The sequence below is a fragment of the Astyanax mexicanus genome, chromosome 10 (genome assembly GCF_023375975.1).
Source record: "Astyanax mexicanus isolate ESR-SI-001 chromosome 10, AstMex3_surface, whole genome shotgun sequence".
Lineage (NCBI taxonomy): Eukaryota > Metazoa > Chordata > Actinopteri > Characiformes > Acestrorhamphidae > Astyanax > Astyanax mexicanus.
Window position 1 is genome coordinate 12043017 of NC_064417.1, and position 13460 is coordinate 12056476.

Here is a 13460-nt window from a genome sequence, read left to right on the forward strand (position 1 = left end):
AACACACCTCATTTCCAGACCACCACGCTCATCAGCATTAATATGTTCCAAAAGTCCATTGCTATTTTAGGGACGCATGCACAAGGCGTAAAAATAGACTTTTGACGGGGTGTACAATAGGGCCCTTGGTGAATTTACATTTTTTTAGGCATTCAGGGAATTAAGTTATAAAACCATCTTATATTCGCAGTCCTGTCTACGTCCTGGTGATGGCACTGTTGGTCCACCACAATTGGTTGGTCCACCACAACAGTTCCAGATGGTTAATCATTAAAGGTCTTAAATCCCAGGTTTCTGACTGAAAGAGGCTGAAGGAATGTCAAAAGATTGTTTACTCAAAACTTGCATTTAGGGCTCTTGAGAGAAGCTGAAGTTAAGAAATAGTCAGGAAATGTCATTTGAAATTAAGGGTTGTTTGGGAAAAGATTACTTAAAGGTCTTTTAGTGCACCCTGTAATGTGTGTGTGCGTGTGTATGTTCAGTTGGGGGAAGTTAGAAAATTCCTTTAGACTACAAAGTGGGGGGTAGTGTGGCTGTGTCCAAGCGATGAAGAAAACTTCCAGTTAATCCACTACAAAACAGAATAATTGCGACATCGGAAAGTTTTTGGTTGGATAACAAGTATACACATATCATTCAGACCCTCTATTGGTTTTTATTATATGTGTGGGGTTCAGCTCCGTCTCTGTCTGTTGAGGAGTCTGAGTGCCTGGTGGATGAAGCTGTTGCAGAGTCTGGTACTGGTGGCTTGGATGCTCCTGTATCTTCTGGTGGACGGCATCAGAACGAAGGGTCTGTGTGAGGGATGGGTGGAGTCGTCCACAATGCTGGTGGCTTTGCTGATGCAGCGTGTGGTGTAGATCTCTGTGATGGAGGGTAGAGAGACTCTGATGATCTTCTCAGCTGTCCTCATTATTCGCTGTAGAACCTTGTGATTCGAGGTGTTGCAGTTCCCAAACCAGACGGTAATGCAGGTGCTCAAAATGATTTCTACAGTCCCTCTATAGAACATGGTAAGGATGTGAGGTGAAAGATGTGCTTTCCTCAGTCTCCACAGGAAGGAGAGGTGCTGCTGGGCTTTCTTTGTTATTGAGGGACCAGGTGAGGTTCTCTGCAATGTGAACACAGAGGAACTTGGTGTTTTTCACAATTTCCACAGCAGAGCCGTTGATGTTTAGAGGGTGGTAGACACCTGTTGCTCTCCTGAAGTCGACAACCATCTCTTTGGTTTTATCCATGTTTAGAGATTGTTGGTTAGAGGTTATTGGTTCTGCACCAGTCCCTCAGCCACTGCACCTCCTCTCTGTATGCTGACTCGTCGTTCTTGCTAATGAGGCCAACTACAGTTGTGTCATCAGCGAACTTGATAGTGTGGTTTGAGCTGTACCTTTTGTGCTTCGAACCTTGCGTAGAAGATGTTCAGCGCATCTGGAGGTGGAGAAGCAGGTGGAGGCGTTTTGTAATTGGTGATGGCCTGGATGCCCTGCCACATGCGCCGAGAGCTTTGCCTCTCTGATGCCCTGGGAGAGCTTGGCTCTAGCAGTTCGGAGGCCAGCCTTGTCCCCTGACTTGAAGGCCTTGTCCCGGGTTCTCAGCAGCAGACGCACCTCTGCAGTCATCCACGGCTTCTGGTTGGGGCGGGTTGTGACGGTTTTGGAGACATAATCAATGCACTTGCTGATGCAGCCAGTAACTGATTCTGTGTACTCCTCCAGATTGATGTGTATTCCTCCATGCTTCTCTGAACATGTCCCAGTCAGTGTGCTCAAAACAGTCCTGAAGAGCAGAGATGACTCCTGGAGGCCAGGTTGTCACTTGCTTCTTCTCTGTTTTGGTACGTCTGATGAGCTGTCTGTATGCTGTATGCTGAGCCTCAGAGAGATGTGGTCCGAGTAGCCGAAGTGGGGGCAGGGTTCTGCTCTGAACGCGCCAGGAATGTTTGTGTAAACAAGATCCAGCACATTAGCCCCACACGTTGGAAAATCCACATGCTGGTGAAAGCTGGGCAGCAGAGCCTTCAGGTTACTGTGATTGAAATCACCAGCAACAATAAACAGTCTGTCGGGGTATGAGTTCTGGAGTTTGGAGACAGTGTACAGCTCGTGCCGAGCACCGTTAGCATTAGCATTAGCACTAGGTGCTACATAAACTGCTATTATGTGTTTATACAGTGCTTAGCTCTCTGGGCAAGTAGAATGGCCTGGCTCTGACTACAACAAACTCCAACAGCGACGAGCAGTAGCTGGTGAATTTGTAATGTTTACCATGGCTTGGTACATGCTAAGACATGCCAAGGTTTGCTTGATAGGTCTAGGTTGTAATTCAATGTTGCAAGTTTGTTTGGAATTTGTTTGGGTTTTGTTTTCCAATTGCCTGGCTGGATCTGGAGCTAACTGAACCAAATCCCTGGGATGGATTTTTAATTTCTGAACCTGTATTACCCACTTTTAGCTACGTGTAAGTTTGTGTCATCCTTAAGAGAGAGAGAGAGAGAGAGAGAGAGGGGCTTTTATTGTCATTACATCTGAGTACAGGTACACAGTGTGATGAAATTACGTTCCTCCGGAACCATGGTGCAACATAGAACAACAAGCAATAGACAACATAAAGTGCAGGAGTGACGACAGTGCAACATAAAATTATAAAATTATAACACTAAATAACAATAAATACAATAAATACGAGACAAAAGACGAGACAATTTAAAGACAGGACAGTGCAGTACCGATACGGTATAATAAAGTGTATAGTGGGGATAAGGTGCAGAGATGTGTGACATACTGTGACATATAGAACATATATAATCACAGCAGTTACTGAGGTAGAGTTTATAGTTTTTAAGAGTGCAGCAAATAGTCATGTCAGCCTCTGTGTGCTGACTGGGTGTGTGTGTGGGTGAAGTTCAGTTCTTTGTGAGTGTAAAGGGGGGGGGGGGGTGTACAGTTTAGTTTTTATGTAAGGGGGGGGGGGTGTACAGTTTAGTTTTGTGCGAGTGTGTTGGGTGAGTGGTGGGTGGGGTGGGGGTTCAGTTCTGTCTCTGTGCGTTGAGAAGTCTGACTGCCTGGTGGATGAAGCTGTTGCAGAGTCTAGTAGTGGAGGCTCGGATGCTCCTGTATCTTCTGCCGGACGGCATCAGAGCGAAGAGTCCGTGTGAGGGATGGGTGGAGTCGTCCACAATGCTGGTGGCTTTGCGGATGCAGCGTGTGGTGTAGATCTCAGTAATGGAGGGAAGAGAGACTCCGATGATTTTCTCAGCTGTCCGCACTATCCGCTGTAGGGTCTTGCGGTCTGAGGTGTTGCAATTCCCAAACCAGACGGTAATGCAGGTGCTCAGGATGCTTTCTACAGTGCCTCTGTAGAACATGGTGAGGATGGGGGGTGGGAGATGTGCTTTCCTCAGTCTCCGCAGGAAGTAGAGGCGCTGCTGGGCTTTCTTGGTTATGGAGCTGGTGTTGAGGGACCAGGTGAGGTTCTCTGCAATGTGAACACAGAGGAACTTGGTGTTATCCACAATTTCCACAGCAGAGCCGTTGATCTTCAGCGGGTGGTGGACACCTGGAGCTCTCCTGAAGTCAACAACCATCTCCTTGGTTTTATCCACGTTAAGAGATAGGTTGTTGGTTCTGCACCAGTCCGTCAGCCACTGCACCTCCTCTCTGTATGCTGACTCGTCGTTCTTGCTGATGAGGCCAACTACAGTTGTGTCATCAGCGAACTTGATGATGTGGTTTGAGCTGTACTTTGCAGTACAGTCATGAGTCAGCAGAGTGAACAGCAGTGGGCTGAGCACACAGCCCTGGGGGGCGCCGGTGCTCAGTATGGTGGTGCTGGAGGTGTTGTTTCCAATCCTGACTGATTGTGGTCTCTCAGTCAGGAAGTCTAAAACCCAGTTGCAGAGGGAGGAGTTCAGGCCCAGCAAGCTCATTTTTCCTTTCAGATGCTGAGGGATGATGGTGTTGAATGCTGAACTGAAGTCGATGAACAGCATTCGAACATAGCAGTCTTTGTTGTCCAGGTGGGTGAGAGCCAGGTGGAGCGCAGTAGAGATGGCATCGTCTGTTGATCTGTTTGGACGATACGCAAACTGCAGAGGGTCCAGTGAGGACGGGAGCTAGTTTTTGATGTGCCTCATGACCAGCTTCTCAAAGCACTTCATGATGATGGGAGTAAGTGCAATGGGACGGTAGTCATTAAGGCAGGACACTTGAGACTTCTTCGGCACAGGGACGATGGTGGTCGTCTTGAAGCACGTCGGCACGATTGCAGTACTCAGAGAGATGTTGAAAATGTCCGTGAGAACATCCGTAAAAAAGAAGCCTTCTAGGTTCCAAGCTGGCTAAGAAAACATTGACAACACTGGCATCAACGTAAAAGCTTCTACCTCATAAAACAATTTTTTTTTTTGTTCTCTGTTCTCTTTGTACTCTTTATATATGTAAATTTATATACCATAGATTTGATGCTTCAATAATATTAATCTGCAACAAATGTAGAAAAAATTAGAATTTAGTGTGTCCAAACTTTTGACTGGTACTGTATATTATTGCTGTATGTAATATTTTTGTAATGGTTATTGTGCCAAGCTACATTCTACATCTGGTTGGTATGTGGTAAGAACAGGTATTATGCTGTCTGTGTGAGTAAAATGTTTTCATAATATCTCGATTTCAGTACATCTAGTCATCTAGTCATCGGGGGTAGTGCACTATAGGCCCCTGTAGTGTGGCCTAGGCTTCTGTTTATAAAGTAATTTTCCCTTTTCATTACTTTTACTTTTATACTTTTAATTAAGTAGTTTTAAAATCAGTACTTTTATACTTGTATTTAAGTAAAATTTTGAGTTGTTACTTCAACGTCACATAAGTATTTTTAAATCCCATTATCTATACTTCTACTGGAGTCATGAATGTGAATACTTTTGACACCTTTGATGGCCTTGCTAGACTATAGCTTTTTAATTTGCCAGGCCAACAATTTGTCTGATTTTTCTTCTTCAATAAATGTTTGTTTTAGACAAATTAAACTATTTTCTCCTTTTGCAAGTGATGATTCATTATATTGCGCTCCTGTTGACAGAGCTCTGTTTATTTTATTTTCATATTTTTTTTCCTCTAGTTTCCTAATTCTGTCGATAAACAATCAAACAACCTTTATTTTGACCCTCATTTTCAATGTAGCCAAGCATTTACAAATACGGGGATTGACATGACAAAGCAAATAATAACTAGATTTAATCATTTTAAAATAACAGTAAATAAAAGTAAAAACAGATAAAAACACATTTAGAATAAAAATAGTTATAATAATTATAATAAAACTTGGTTAATTTGATAAGAAATTACGATCAAAAGAAGATAAGATTAATACAACAAAAAAAAACTGTTAAAATTAAGCTAAAACTAACTTTTACATAATACAATAGGAAATTCAAATAAATAAATGAACTAAAACATAAAAAACAAATAAAAATAATAATAGTAATAATAATAAAAGAGCCCTTTGCCCTTTGTCTCATGTTTTTTTGCATAAATGTTGAAAAGTGTTGTATAAGAGTTTGAGTTTCAGGATCTGGGCTTTTGCTGAGAGCTCCTTCTAACATGTCCTACTTGCTTGCCGCCATTTTGGATCTCTCTAGTAGCATTTATCAGAAGTACGTAGGTGATCCTCCGCCATTTATCGGTGGTTGACCCCCTGGTATAGGCGGCTCACTTCTCCAATTTGTTGTGTTGGTGCAGAAAGGAGGATAAATTTTACTCTGTCTGTTACCAGCAGCTCCTATAATGAACTTTATCACATCACACAGCTCTCATTCTCTTTCCCCATTGTTTACTCTTACAGTCTCCTAGTGCCCTCTAGTGGAGAAGAGGAGGAATATTAAACAGTGCATTGTATTAGGATATTTTCAACAGCATAGTAATGTAAGAACACGATACAAATTTTTTATATAAAGTTGCAACCCAGTAGCAGCGAGTGTGAGAGCAGCTCTCAGCAGAAGAGGAAAATTCGGGCATTTGTATAGAACAGAGGTCACTAATGGGCGGACCGCGGTCCGGACGCAAACGTTGTCCAATGCGGACCCAAACCGATAAACTACTGAGAAGGATTTAATTGTGCGGCCCAGTAAACTCACAGACCAATCATGTGTGGGGTAAGATCACCAAACGCTCTCTTCAGTCAATCAGATCTGTGCAGACGTGGTAAGGAAAAAAATAAATAAAATAAACACACCGCTCCTCCTGCGGGATCGAAACCGCCTTTATAAGGAGAAAGAGAGAACGGGAAACTAGTCACGCCGAGCGCGACAGAGAGACGGGATAAATGTAAACAAAATCTGTCCAGAGACGCATTTCTTCTTCTTCTTCTTCTTCTTCTTCTTCTTCTTCTTCTATATTTTTACATCATTCAGTTCAAACAACCGTACAGGATATAGCACTTAATTATTTAATATACTTAAATACCCCTGATATAGAAGATGCTTCTGCTACTTTGAAGTTGTATGTCTGGCTGCATTTTGGCTCCAGTGAAAACAATAAACAGTAACAGAGTGACCAACAAGACACAAACCATATGCAAATACTGTAAGTAAATACTACACGTGACTGTTTCATAGGCAGGTGTACTAATCCCTTAGCTCTGTACTGTATTAAAAAAAAAATCTGTCTCTGTTTGCACTTCAAGCATAGGCTCAATATGACTGGTTATGGTTATGCATAGTTAAATTACAAGAGATTTAGGAGAAAAAAAACACAAACTATAGTCTTAATATGACTGGTTGTGGTTTGCACTTATTGTTTGCTCTATATAAGACCTAGAAAAGTTTTATTTTTATTTATTATTCTTATTTCTATTCTTTATAGAATCAATGTGTGAGAGAAACCAGTCTGTTAAGTTTGCGGTATATGATTTTGTCCAAAAAAAAAAAATAGTTTTCTTTAAAATTTAATTTTTAAATCTCATCTTGTCTCGTTATCGTGAACCCTATATCATGTCTCGTCTCGTCTCGTGGTATTAGTGTCTCGTCACACCCCTATTAATAATAAATAAAAAGCTATGGCAAGCCAACCACAGCTGATTCTGATCTTAGCATAGGAAATAACCTGGTGCTAGTGGTCTGAATACATAAAAAAGGAAATGTGTGAATGTAAGTGTGGGACTGAGTGTGGTCAGTGTAACTATGTGTATCTATGAGCAATTATGTCTAAATAAAGAAAAAGCAATAGCTAGTCCAGGACTAGGAAATGGGAAATTAATTGTTGGGTCAGGATAAGTGAGAGGAACAGTTGTGCCAGGAAAAGGAAAAATAATAGTTGTGCCAGGGTAAGGGAAATCAATAGTTGTGCCAGGGTAAGGGAAATCAATAGTTGTGCCAGGGTAAGGGAAAGTATTAGTTAGTCTAGTATGAGTGAGAGGAATAGTTGGGTCAGGATAAGGAAAAATAATATTTGGGCCAGGATAACGCAAAGGAATAGTTATGCCAGGATACTGGAAAGGAATACAAAGGCTAAAGAAATTTCTAATAAAAAGTTAGAAGAGTTAGGTGATAATATATTTATTTCTTTTCTCAATGTAACTGCCACAGACTCTCCCTTATACTGACCCAGCTATTTCTCAGCTATATCCTGGCACAAAAATTCCTTCCCCTTATTCTGACCCAATTATTCCTTCCCTTTATTCTAGCCCAACTATTCCTCTCACGTAATCCTTGGCTCCCGTCTCTTAGCAGGTCAAGGCTTAATACTTGGTGGCAAAAACCTTGTTGGCAAGCACAGCAGTTAGGCGTTTTTATGTAGTTGATGATAAGGTTTTCCCCAGAGGGAATTTTGGTCCACTCCTTTTTGTAGATCATCTCTAAATCGTTAAGGTTTCGAGGCTGTCACTTGGCAACTCAGAGCTTTCAGCAGAGTGTTCTATGGTATTAAGGTCTGGAGACTAGCTAGGCTATTCTATGACTTTAATGTGCTTCTTTTGGAGCCATTCCTTTTTTTTTTTTTTTTTTGTTCTTTTGCCCGCTACACCCCCTTATATAATAACATAAGCAAAATAACGGGCAAAAATAAGTGGGGAGAGAGATAGGGAAAAATAAATAAATACACAAAACAAAACAAAAAAACTGAGCAACAAAATATAGCAAGAAAATGCAAGACAAATATTAAGGAACAACAACAAAGAGAGCAAAATAGCAGGTACAAAAAACAACAGACAAATATATTGTGTTTGTTTTTATGTGGTGTATAGGAATAAAACTTAAGCTTTACTTTTTTTTGCGAACTTTTAATGAAGCAATTTCAGCCAGCAACAGCATACACTCAACTCAGTTTGTTTATCTCTCCCCTCTGGATGCCCGTGCTCCCCCTACCGTAATTAGCGCTAATATATGCACAAGCACATTTAACTACCATAAATGACATGTTGAGGAAAGAAAGAAAAAGGATAGAAAAAGAGGTTAAGAAAGATAAGTATATGCCCAATCTAAGTGTGTATGTGCGTGTGTGTGTATAGGAACCAGAGATGTTCAATAAAATCTTATCGAAAAACTCAGCAGAAGAGTAAAACAATAATGTAATATTTTAAAAAACGCAAATATGGAGAAATTAGCAAAGCTATGCACTTTCTCAACGTTTTGTTCTGCTGAACCGAGTGTTGGCATCAGAAAGAGTTCTGCATACTAGAGTTAAGATTGTCTGCCTGAACGTGAGCCTAAACCCTAGCCTGAACCCGAGCCTAAACCCAAGTCTGAATTCGAGCCTAAACCCAAGTCTGAATGCGAGCCTAAACCCAAGTCTGAATGCGAGCCTAAACCCAAGTCTGAATGCGAGCCTGAACCCTAGCCTGAACCCGAGCCTAAACCCAAGTCTGAACCCGAACCTAAACCCAAGTCTGAATGCGAGCCTGAACTCTAGCCTGAACCCGAGCCTAAACCCAAGTCTGAATGCGAGCCTGAACCCTTTCCTGAACGCGAGCCTGAACCCGAGCCTAAACCCAAGTCTGAATGCGAGCCTGAACCCAAGTCTGAATGCGAGCCTGAACGCGAGCCTGAACCCGAGCCTAAATCCAAGCCTGAACCCGAGCCTGAACGCGAGCCTGCAACAAGCTAGAAGCTAATAAGCTAATAACAACATTTAACAATAACAGACAAATAGGTATGAAATTGGAAAATAACCTACTAAAGTAAGCTCAAAATGCTAAAAGAAATATAGTCTAACAAATTCAAAAAGATACAAACGAAATAGTCAACACAGAAGTACAAAAACATAGTAATATTACAAAAAAACACAAATATCCCAAAGTAAATTACCGATAGAAAAGAACTAAGGGAAAAATAAATATGAAATTGGAAAATAACTAACTAATCTAAGCTCAAAATGCTAAAAATTCCAAAATATAAAATCGTAATATGCACTAGTACTACAGCAGTACTAAAACAAAAAAATAATATTACAAAATAACCCCGCAAATATCCCAAAGTTAATAAACTGCGTCTGGGCGACTAAACCATACAAAGAAATAACAAAAAAAAGGAATGAACAAAAACAACTTCAAGCAGCAGCTTAACAGCCAGAATATGCAGCAAAGACCAGCGCTATGAGACACAACACCTATAGAACAGAAGGACCTTATAGACCATGGAAGCTAGTCCCACATTTTAAAGTTTCTGCAGGATTCTTGCGGCAGTCTCAAAACACGAGTCCGAGTCAAGTCTGAAGTCTCTGTGTCTGCGACTTAAGTGCGAGTCGCAAACTCGAGTCCCCATCTCTGATAGGAACATTCGTGCTGGATGTATGTGATGGTTGCTGGAATAATGGTTGTGTTAGTGGTGTGTTGATCTGTGAGAGCTGATGACGTCACTGATGTAAAAGGTTGTTTAGAGCTGACCATGTTTTTGTGTGTTCTTGCATTCTGATTTTGGTAGATGTTTTTTTTTTCCATTAGGTGATGGGAATGGGGAGGTGGGCTGCTTCAGTAGTGGAGTTAAGTGGTTTGTGACCCTTTGCCAGAAGTGTTTGATGGGTGGACAGTACAATAACGCATGTATGTAGTTGTCTGGGGTGTTTAATGAACAGTGTGTGCAGATTTCTGCTACTAATCCCATTTTATATAGTTTGTGTCTGGTGTAGTGTACTCTGTGAATTACTTTTTATTGTATAAGGTGGATGTTCGTATTATTAATCGTGTTAAATATGTTTTTGAGAATGTTGGTACAGAAATCGGCAGTGGGAGAGATCTTCTTCCCATTTCTTTGTTTGTAGAGAGACTGTTATAGATGGAGTTTTGTCAGATGAGGAGATATTGAGAAATTCTGAAATTGTTGGAGCTAATTCTAGCTTTGTTTTATCCTTACATTTTGAGTTTATTTTTGATCTAAGTTGTAGATATTCCAAAAATTGGTTGCTCTCAATGCCATATTTTTTGTTTTGGGTGTGACATTGTTACCAGGTCATTGTTCAGTATGATATTATGTAGATGTTTAATACCATTTTCTTTCCATTTGTGCGATGGGTGAGTATTTATTGAATGTGAGAGTGGTGTTTGTGCTCTTGTGCAGTTTCCACCAAGATGTCAAAGTTAAAGCTCTCATTAGGTTTTTGAAACTGGGGTGGCGTTTAAGTGTTGTACTAATAAACGACAAGTCGAAAATTTGTATTTTTTTCTTAATGATTATTCCACCTCTTTCCATATTTCATCCGTTTGATTTGGTTTTATCCATTTAATGATATACTGTAATTGATTTGCAGAGAGGTATTGTTGAAAATTAGGTGCTTCGAGTCCTCCCTGAGTTCTCTGTATTTGTTATGTAGTAGTTTGATTCTAGGTGGTTTGTTTTTCCAGTAAAATTTGGAGATGATTGAATCTAAGGTTTTAAACCAGTTGGGAGGGGGTTGGATGGGGATCATTGAGAAGAAGTTGGTAATACTGTAATTTTGATAGTGGATATTCTGCTAGAAAGGCATGATGGGAGCTTTATCCAGCACTGGAAATCATTGTTTACAGTTGTGAGAAATGGTTTGAAGTGCGTGGAGCTCGGACAGCTGGGTGGAAATCTTTAGCCTCTTAACATGCCGGCGGGCAAGAAAAATTTAATATTTAATATCTGGCTGTGTTTATGAATAATTATATGTTCAATATAGACACCCAATATGCCATTTTAAAGCTTAGAATCTCCGTTTTACTGTATGATGTACAGTTCCTGAATTAGAGCCAAAAGAGCGTGTTACAGTGTGTGTGTGCAGTTCACATCTGCTTTCGCTGCAGGACACTCGAGACACATTCATGACACACACCCAACCCCCTCGAGCGCTTCCCCCACACTCTTACCTTCAAAATGAAGGTAAGAAAACTTAAGAAAATCCATCAATCTAGTCGCTAGTAACCCTCATTTATATCCAACCAGTGCCTGAACCAGAGGCAGAAAAAAAAATAAAATAATAACGATTTATTAAAAGCGTATTATTGGCCGCTCCACCAAATGAGCTCTGTCAGCCAACCAGGTGCCGAGTTCTGCCAGCTGAAAGGGAAGGTGGGGGCTGGTCGGCCACAGACTCTGACTGCCAGAGAGTTCCCACTGGGCAGACAGAGCTCTGTTCAAGAGACACCGCGATTTTCTGTTTCTATAGAAGTAAAACATACAAAAACACCCTCTTTACTGCAAAATGAGTTATAAAAGTGGTAGTTTTTATTCTTATAAAGTTTCCAGTCCTTTGGAGAAAGAAAGGACCATACCAGGTTCAGAGCTCTACAGTATGAAACCAGTAAACGGGAGCAGTTAATGATTTTATATGATGATTGTAAACAAATTATAGCAAAATGTAGAGCTGACAAAACACTTCTTCCATATAAATAGTTCATTTTATGTGTCTGAAAATAAAAATTAAAAAATAAAAATAGAAAATCTGAAAAGCGCCAAAAAAATGTCCTGGTATTTTGGCCATTACATGTTCAACTGAATAATAAGTGTCTTAAATTAATTGTGTAAAGGCTTCTAAGTAATATTAATTAATAAAATTACCTGTGAATTATTTATTAATAAAATGTGAGTATGTAATTTCAGGCGAAAATTGGTAAAAATAGGCTTGGAGCCTGTCCAGGTGTGTGATGTGTTGGGTGCACATAGGGGTTGGGAGGTTACTGTATTGAATTGTATTGTATATTGTATTGTATACTGTATTGCAGGCGGGCGGACAGACAGATAGGGTTCACTTTCTGGGCTGAAGAGCTACTAGTCTGTAGCGCTCCATCCCATTACACTTCATTTTTAAAAACAAAATTGTTTTTTGTGACAATATTGTCCCTCATGCTTTGTGCTTGTAAGTCCAGATTTTTTTCATTTATAAATGGCGTTCAGAACGGATGATAGCTGGGTTGTGAGCTGGGTGACGGAGTGCTGCAGTTTTTTGTTTTCTTTAGTGAACATTAGGATTTGTTCTTGTCTGAATTCCAGGCTTTCACGGAGTGATTGGAACTCTTTATGAAGAATTTCGTCTAGTGAGATTTCTGGTGTCGAGTGCAAAAAGTTTGTTATTAATAGAGAGCAGGATAGGACTGACCCCAGCGCAGCAGGGTGGTGATAAATGGTGGTTCCTCTGTGTCTCCAGGTGAGCTGGGTGGTGGTGGTCATTTGCCGGTGGGGGTTTGGAGCTGTTTACATTTAGCTTTTTTTTGTCCTTGTTCATGATGACAACATTATTGTAGTATTGACAATGAATTCTTTAAGGGATTCCAGGGCGTTAAATGGGTAATTCCAGATGAGAGTATATTGTATATTGTAGTTTGGGAGGAGAAGCAGATTTTGTATTGGGTAGTAGTCACACAAGGTTTTACATGTCTGCATCCATTCTCCCATTTATGCGGTGAAGTAAGTGCCCATAGCAGAGAAATACCTCCAAAACATAATGTTTTCACCTTCATGCTTGACAGTAGAGGCGGTGTTCTTTGGGTCATAGTCAGTATTTCTCTTCCTCCAAACACGGCGAGTTGAGTTAATGCCAAAGAGCTCATTTTTTGTCTCATCTGACCACAGCACCTTTTCCCGATCACTTTTAGAATCATCCAGGTGGCCGGCACATATGCCTTCTTAAGCAGGGGGACCTTGCGGGCACTGCAGGATTTTAATCCATTACAGCGTAATGTATTACCAATGGTTTTCTTGGTGACTGTGGTTCCAGCTGCCTTGAGATTATTAACAAGTCCCCCCCTTGTAGTTTAGGCTGATCTCTTGCCTTACTCACATCAATGATACCCCACGAGATAAGATTTTGCATGGAGCCCCAGATCGATGTTGATTGTCAGTCATTTTGTATTTTTTCTATTAACAGTCTCCTTTTCACTCAGCATCTTACTTATGGTTTTGTAGCCCGATTAATTGAGTCTGTGGACAGGAGTCTTTTATACAGGGGGCAATTTAAGACAGCTGGTAACGAGTTATACTGAATGACTGCCACAGACTCTTTTGGCTTGCTCTATGG